Genomic DNA, 8,176 nt, shown 5'->3' with positions numbered 1-8,176 from the left:
CTCCCGCCGCTGCGTCCATTGTCTGCGGCCCGGCTCTTCCCCAAGTCGCGGCTCCCCCAGCTCTGCGCCTGGCCATGCCCTGCGCCCTCGGGATCCTGGGAACCCGCTCCGCGTTTGCGGACCTGGCCAGGAAGGTGGGCTTGATGCTGCCTCGGTTCTTGGCTTTGGTCCAACCCGCAGCCCCTCTTGGAGCTGTCTTCTGAGACCCCCCCGCTCCCCACCCCCGTTGAAGACCTTTCCCCTAGGCCCTGATGCTGGCCATATTCTCTTCTTTGGGACCACAAACCCGGCCACACAAAATCCAATGGAATCTGAGACGTGGGAAGAGTGATCCCCCTCCCAACCCCGGCCCAGAGCTGAGTGAGAAAAGGGTCATCCCTGATTTTAATTAGTGACAAGAGACAGGCCCCACTCCTATGTATACGGAATTTCTCTGACACCATCGCCACCATACCCCCCCTTCTTCCAAAAAAATAATTTAATTACTTGGTGTTCTAGCTGTGAGCGACGACCGCCTAGTCAGACTGGGACGCTCTCTCATTAACACGTTTTCCTCCCCTCTGGTTTGAGTGTTGGGATTAATTACAAAGGGAATTCTGCCCTACGGGAACGGGGGAGGGGGAGACGGAGACGTGGGCCCGCGACTTTGGGCGGCGGAGGGGAGGGGGCCTTCGCCCAGGAAGCCTAGAGTAAAAAATGCCTGGGTCGGGTGCGTAACTCTTAGCTCCCCACCCTAGGACTTTTGGGTAGTTGAGGGTTGCAGGTGGGATCCGGGGAGTAGTATAGGTTAGCATAACATATTTGGCACATTTAAGGCATTCCCACTTCGGAGCACACTAAGAAACAAACCAGTTCCTAAAGCGAGAAGGAACCCAACAGGGGTGAGCCCATCATAAAGTGACTGTTTGAAGGCCAGACTACCCTCCGAGGGAGTGAAAGCAAAAGTATTATTACACTGCCGCTAGTATTATTTACCCTGTAACCTGCCACTTACCTAGAACAGTACCGCTTCAAAAGCATCTTCACACAGGTCTCAACACCCCCACCTTTCAATTCTGATACTTACCCTTCCCAACCCTGTGATTAAGAAATCCCAGAGAAGGCCACTCCTGGCCCCTGTTCCTTTCTCTGATTGGAGTCTTTCCTAAAACTCAGTCTCATCATCCTAACCAGTCCCCACATTGGGGACAGATTGTCTTTGTCTGCGTTATGACTGTTCAAAGGTGAAGAGTCTAAACAAATGCATCCCATCTACCTTGCCAAAGCCTTGCTTTTCCTCAGCGACTGTTCCCCCATTAGCACCAAGACTTCAGGTAACAGCCATCCTTTCAAGTACCAGACTCTGTGCAAGCACACTGGCCCTCATTCACCTATTTCCATCATGTGCTGACACTGGGCGGCTCTGAGGAGGTCCCATAACACCAGGAATGTAAGGGAAGGACTCTTAGCAGCAGAGCAGGAGATAGGAAAGACATCGGAGTCCCCAGCCCTGTCCAAAGCACACATCCAATGCTGAGTTTGTAATTTGACAGTATTGGGGCTGCCACGTCACTGGCAGGCTCTCTGTTATGTTTAGTGTATATTATATTCATGTTTTGCCAGCTGGTTTCCCAGACCTCAGAAGGCCCCAAAGAATTGGAAATGAGTTTCTGAGGTCAGAATTACAAATGATTTTGTAGACTGACCCCAGCTAAAGCTTGAAATGTATGTCAAGATGTCATGTTAATACATGAGACTTCAGGATTAAAATCTGTTAGGTGTGAGCCTGGAATACACTCAGTCCTTCCTTTCTCCCCTCTGAGGATGAGACATAATTGAGAAATTATGTCTGCGATGAAAATACTGTCTTATAGAGCTTTCCGACATTAAATGTTACTGTTCTAGTGTGTCCCATCCAACAGCTCTCTGCACCACCCTCCACTCTCACCCTTAGGATGAATTTCACTCATCCTCAAATCACAGAGTAGAAGCCAAGACCCAAAGACAAGGGTCATGTATTCAGGTCTTAGCCTAATTCTTTAGGAAGAAAAGCACTGAGGCAGGTGATATCTAACCACAATTTCCCTGAGTAAGGCAACAAGCTGGAAACTAGGGAGGCCAGGAGCCCGAAGGACCAAGTACAATTGGACTTTGAGGGTATCTGTGTGTGTGTGTGTGTGTGTGTGTGTGTGTTTGTTCTGTTATATAGTCTGGGTCTCTTTATGTAGTCAACCTCGCTTGGGATTTAAAACCCTCCTGTCTCAGCCTCCCAAATACCACCACGTCTGGCTTACCATTCTTGGATGTGAATGCACAATCAACTTACTGATTTATTCAAACCTCAATTCTATTCATATAAAAAGTACTAATGAGGTAACAGAGAGAGCCCACTCCATAGACCCACAAGGCCCCAGTGAATTCTCAGTCAAGCTTCCCTTCCCTTCCCTTCCCATTCCATGCCTAGGGCACCCTGGTTCTTTCCTGGTTTCTTTCTTGTTCAGGGAAGGAGATTCCTAGTCCAAAGTCAAGGCCTTTGGCAAAAGCTCTCTTAAGTCCTTGCCAACTCATGGTCCTGGGCAGTAAGGATGGAACAAGCAGACATCCCAGGCATGACTCAGAAACCCTGGGAGGTTTTGTCTTTCAAGAAAGATTCAAAAAGTGAGACTAGCTTCGATTCAGGAGGACAGTCCAGGCTATAGAAAAAATGCCTGCTTCCTGTGGCAAGAAAGCTGTCCTGTTCTTATGATAAAGATTAGGTCTTCTGCTTTAATGGAAAGTAGGACTTTAAAAAAAAAAGTTTTGCTCTTTAAAAAAATTATCATCTTTATTTTTTGTATATGAGTGTTTTGTCTGCACGTATGCCTCATGTGTGCCTGATACCTAAGGAGGCCAGAAGAAGGTTTTGGATTCCCTGCAACTAGAGTTATAGGCAGTTATGGGTGGCCATTAAGTGCTGGGAACACAGAGTGTTTCAATGTGACTGACTAGAGATTTTAGGTACTTATCAGGTTTGGTGACCACAGTGAGGTACCCACAGGCCAGATCTCCATCTTCTCGCTGTTTATGGATAAAACCTAGGGGTAAGACAGTGCTCCTCTTAGCCCTTGCTCACCTTCCTGGAAGGGCTGTTCTCAGTTCTGACAAAAGTATTTGTAAACCAGAATGATGACACACTCAGTGTCCCACAGATAGATAGATCGGGACATTTCAAGGCTACCTTGGGCTACATACTGAGTTCCAGGCCAGCTTGAGTTGCATAGCATGACCCCATCTCAGAAAAACAAGGGACTGGGGATATGGCTCGATGATTGGCACAACCAATGTAAGCTCTCTGTTCGACCGAGCATGGGTGTTTCTAAACCCAACCTATACTATAGAATTGCTGATTTCTTATCTTTTAATGAAATAACAAAAACCCTTAACTGGTCAAGACCTCTTCTAACACTCTAGAGTTGGTGTAAGGTGCCTCTCTCACAAAAGAACCTGACTTCTTTAAGAACAAGGAATCAACTGGAATGTGCCGGGACACACCTTTAGCCCCAGTGGATCTCTATGAGTTAGCCTCTCATTTCTACCAGGAGAGCCTGGTCTACATAGGGAGTTCCCAGCAAACCAGGGCTACATGGCGAAATTCAATCTCAAACAAAACAGAAACAGAAGAAGGAGAGGAAGGAAGAGGAGGACTGACTGGCACGGTATCTAGACCTCTGGAGTATGAAAACCACTGGGTTGCTGCCCAATCCCTTCCTTTCTAACTTCTTTCTTTCCTCTATTTTCATCTGTCTCACGCTTTTGTGGCTCTCTCTACTCACTTAGCCCTTCCTAATTGTGAGTTTCCTCGAATCCAATTCCATTATCACCAATCTAAAAAGTTACCTACAAATTAAGCCAGTGGTTCTCAACCTTCATCATAGATTACAATCAATCTCAGGTGAAACCCTGAAAGTATAGCAATGCCCAGGACTTATCCCATGCTAATCAAACCAGAAACGTCCAAGGTATCGTCCAACTATGGGCAGTTTTTTTTAGTTACCTTAAGTGATAGTTCCAATGTAAGAATCGCTACTATAACTTTGTTTTTGTTACGTTTCTGTTCCTGTGATAAAACACTATGACCAAAGCAACTTATAGAAGGAAGGGTTTATTTGGCTTGCAGTTCTAGAGGGATGAGAGTCCACTGCGGTAGAGAAATGGGGCGGGAAACAGCAGACGTGGTAGCTGGAGCAGACACTGGCGGCTCACATCTGGAACTGGCAGTAGGAAGCAGAGGGAGCAAGACTGAAGTGGCACCGTGCTTTAAACTCTTAAAGCCTGCCTCCAATGGCATACGTTCTTCAATAAGGCTATACCCAGATCCTCTCCAAATAGTGCCGCCAATTGGGGACAAAGCACTCAACTGCCAGGTAGTGTGGGGAGGGGGGCATCTCATTCACCACCATAAAATTTTTGATTTCCTTCCTCCTCTCTGGAAGAACAAACGACTGTCCTACCTTTTTTGGGACTACTGCCCCCACCCCACCCCACCCCACCCCTGCAGGAGACAGGTCTTGTCCTTTTCCACTTCTGTCAGCCATCCCCAGTCTCTCCCATACCCGACTTTGACCTTTTCACTCTCCTGCGTCTCACATAACAAAATCAAATCCCAGCCAGGCAGTGGAAGAGCACGCCTTTAATCCCAGCACTTGGGAGGCAGAGGCCAGTGGATTTCTGTGAGCTGTGTTCAAGGTCAGCATGCTCTACAGAGCAAGTTCCAGGACAGCCAGGGCTACACAGAGAAAGCCTGTCTCAAAACAAGCAAGCAAACAAACAAACAAACCTCCACTCAGTGCCCATCTTTGCTTCAGCTTTCTCTTCCTTCTCTTCCCTCCCCCCACCACAACCCACCCACCCACCACAGCTACGTAACCAAGGATGGTCTTGAACTTCCCTTCTTCCTTCCCGAGTGGTAAGTGCTGGGACTACTGGTAAGTGCCATGATGTCCAGTTTATATGGAGCTGGGGACCGAGCCCAGAGTGTCACACATGCTTGATAAGCACTCTGCCAACTGAGCTATACCCACAGTCTCACCTCATCTTCTTAAAGGAACAGCTTCCTCTTCAGTGCCCTTCCTTCTGCCTTCGCTATGAAGCTTGCCGGGTGGGATGTCCTTCCTCCTCTTAAATGCCCGGAATCCACCCCTGTGCTCCTTTAGTCTTCATACTGCTCTCCCAGAACAACGCCGTCTTCTGTCAATTTAGTCAGTGCTCACGTACTGACACTTCAGACTCCGGGTCTCTCATCTTAGCTTCAAATTCAAGTTTCCAACTCCCTGCTAGGCATTTAGACATGTATATTCTTTGGCCACCTATCCTAGTTAGGATTACTATTGCTGTGATGAAACACTATGACCAAAAGCAGGTTGGGGAAGGGAGGGTTCATTTGACTTTATGCTTTCACGTCACTGTTCATCATTAAAAGAAGCCAGGACAGGAACTCAAACAGGGCAGGATCCTGGAGGCAGGGACTGATGTAGAGGCCATGGAAGAGAGCTGCTTACCGGCTTGCTCCCCATGGCTTGCTCAACCTGCTTTCATATAGAACTCAAGATCACCAGCCCAGGGGTGGCCCCACCCACAATGGACTGGGCCTTCCCATATCAATCACCAATTAAGAAAATGCCCTACAGCTGTGGTTCTCAACCTATGGGTCTCGACCCCTTGAGGGGGGTTAAACAACACTTTCACAGGGATTGCCTAAGATCATCCTGCTTATCAGATATTTATGTTACCATTCATAACAGTAGTAAAATTACAGTTATGGGGCTGGAGAGATGGCTCAGAGGTTAAGAGCACAGGTTGTTCTTCCAGAGGACCTGAGTTCAATTCCCAGCAACCATCTGTAATGAGATCTGGTGTCCTTTTCTGGCCTGCAGGCATGCATGCAGCCAGAACACTGTATGCATAATAAATAAATAAATATTTTTTAAAAAACTTTTAAAAATTACAGTTATGAAATAGCAACAAAAATAATTTTATGGTTGGGGGTTACCACAGCATGAAGAACTATATTAAAAGTCACAGTGTCAGGAAGGTTGAGAAGCAGCTGCCTGTGAGGCTTGTCTACAACTCAATTTCATGGAGGCATTTTCTCAATTGAGGTTCCCTCTGCTCCAGTGACTCTGCTTTGTGTCAAATTCACATAACACTATCCATCACAGTACCTAAAATATACAGTTTTTCAAAGGAACACATTATCTTCCTTTAGTGCCCAACTTGATTTATTCAGAACACCACCACTTCCAAATCCATTTCATCCCCTCCAACCCATCCTATTACCAATGGGATTTTACTTTAAAAAAAAAAAAAAGGTTTCTTTTGGGGTCTGGAGAAATGGCTCAGAGATTAAAAGCACTGGCTGCCCTTCCAGAGGTCCTGAGTTCAATTCCCAGCAGCCACATGGTGGCTCACAACCATGTCTAGTGAGATCTGGTGCCCTCTTCTGGCCAGCAGACATACATGCAGGCAGAACACGACATTTTTTCAAAAGATTTGTTTTGTTTTTTTTTTTATGTGTATTATGTATGTGTATGTCTGAGGGCATGTCATGTGTGTGCAAGTGCCTGCAGAGGCTAGAAGAGAGTGTTAGATCTGCCTGGAATCACAGGCAGTTGTGAGCTAATCAATGCAGATGCTGAGAACCAGCCTCCAGTCCTCTGGAAGAGCAACCAGCTCTCTTAAACCAAGAGCCAGCTCTCTGGACCCTCAGTGTAAACTCTTCTACAAAACTGAAGCAGGAGAAACTGAAGCAGCTCATTTTATGAGGACAGGTCAATACTGGAAAACCACTTTTTGCCAGGTTGGGTGGCCCTGTTAGCTACTCTGGCGGCTGAGGTAGAAGGATTGCAAATTCAAGGCCTGCCTAGACTGCAGAGTGACTTGAAGGCCAGCCTGAGCAACTTAGAGAAACCTTGTCTCAAAAGTAAAAAGGGGTGGGGGCATGCACATTCAAACGTCGCACACAATGACAAAGAGGGCTGGGGATATAGAGCAATGGTACAGTATGTGCGAAGCCCTTAATTCAAATTCCAGAGATGGTGCAGGGATCGACTATTTCTATATACACTAGTTGTCTTGGTGTCCTGGAGCTGCCCTAACAATGACCACAGACTGTGATGGCAAGCAAGGTCAAATTCACAACTACAAAAGGTTAAACTTCAGCAGAGTTCTCTCTCTCTCTCTCTCTCTCTCTCTCTCTCTCTCTCTCTCTCTCTGTGTGTGTGTGTGTGTGTGTGTGTGTGTGTGTGTGTGTGTGTGTCTATCTATATGAGTGTTTTACCTGCCTGTATGTCTGTATACCACATTTATGTCTGGTGTCCAAAGAGGCTGGAAGGCATCAAATACCCCGAAACTGGAGTTAAAAACAGTTGCAAACTGCCATGTGGGTGCTGGAAGCAAACCCAGATCCTCTGGAAGAGCATCCAGTGCTCTTAACCTGAGCCACCTCTCTAAACCCCAAGAGATCTCATAGAGGAATACAATACAATCCTTAACATTAGCAGTGATACACACACAATGAAAATACAGTTTAGCTGCTGCAGTGTTGCAAGCCTATGCTTCCAACCACTCGGGAGACTGCAGCAAAAGGGTGGCTGGAGGGCAAGGCCAGCCTAGAGATCATAGCAAGACCCCTGTCACAAAAGCAGGGAAGTGAGCAGGGCTTGAAGATATACCCCAAGGGTAGAGATCATGAGGTCCTGAATTAGTCACAATACTATAAAAATTCTATTTATAAGAGCATAAAACAGGGACTGGAGAGATGACTGCTCTTCCAGAGGTCCTGAGTTCAATTTCCAGCAACCACATGGTGGCTCACAACCATCTGTAATAAGATCTGGTGCCCTCTTCTAGCATACATGCAGGTAGAACACTCTATACATAATAAATACATACATACATGCATTCATGCATATATACATACATACATACATACATACATACATACATACATACATAAATCTTTTTTTTAAAAAAAAAGGCCATAAAACATTGCAGTGTTATCAGGCAGTGGTGGTGCACGCCTTTAATCCCAGCACTTCAGTGAAGCTTTTCTTAATAGAGATTCCCTCCTCTCAGTTTACATCAACTTGACATAAAATTATCCAGGACAGGATCTTACTGCCTGCCAGCCCTAATGACCTGAGTTTGATTCATGGAACCC

The sequence above is a fragment of the Cricetulus griseus genome, chromosome 5 (assembly GCF_003668045.3).
Source record: "Cricetulus griseus strain 17A/GY chromosome 5, alternate assembly CriGri-PICRH-1.0, whole genome shotgun sequence".
NCBI classification, from domain to species: Eukaryota; Metazoa; Chordata; class Mammalia; order Rodentia; family Cricetidae; genus Cricetulus; species Cricetulus griseus.
This window is presented reverse-complemented; position numbering follows the sequence as displayed.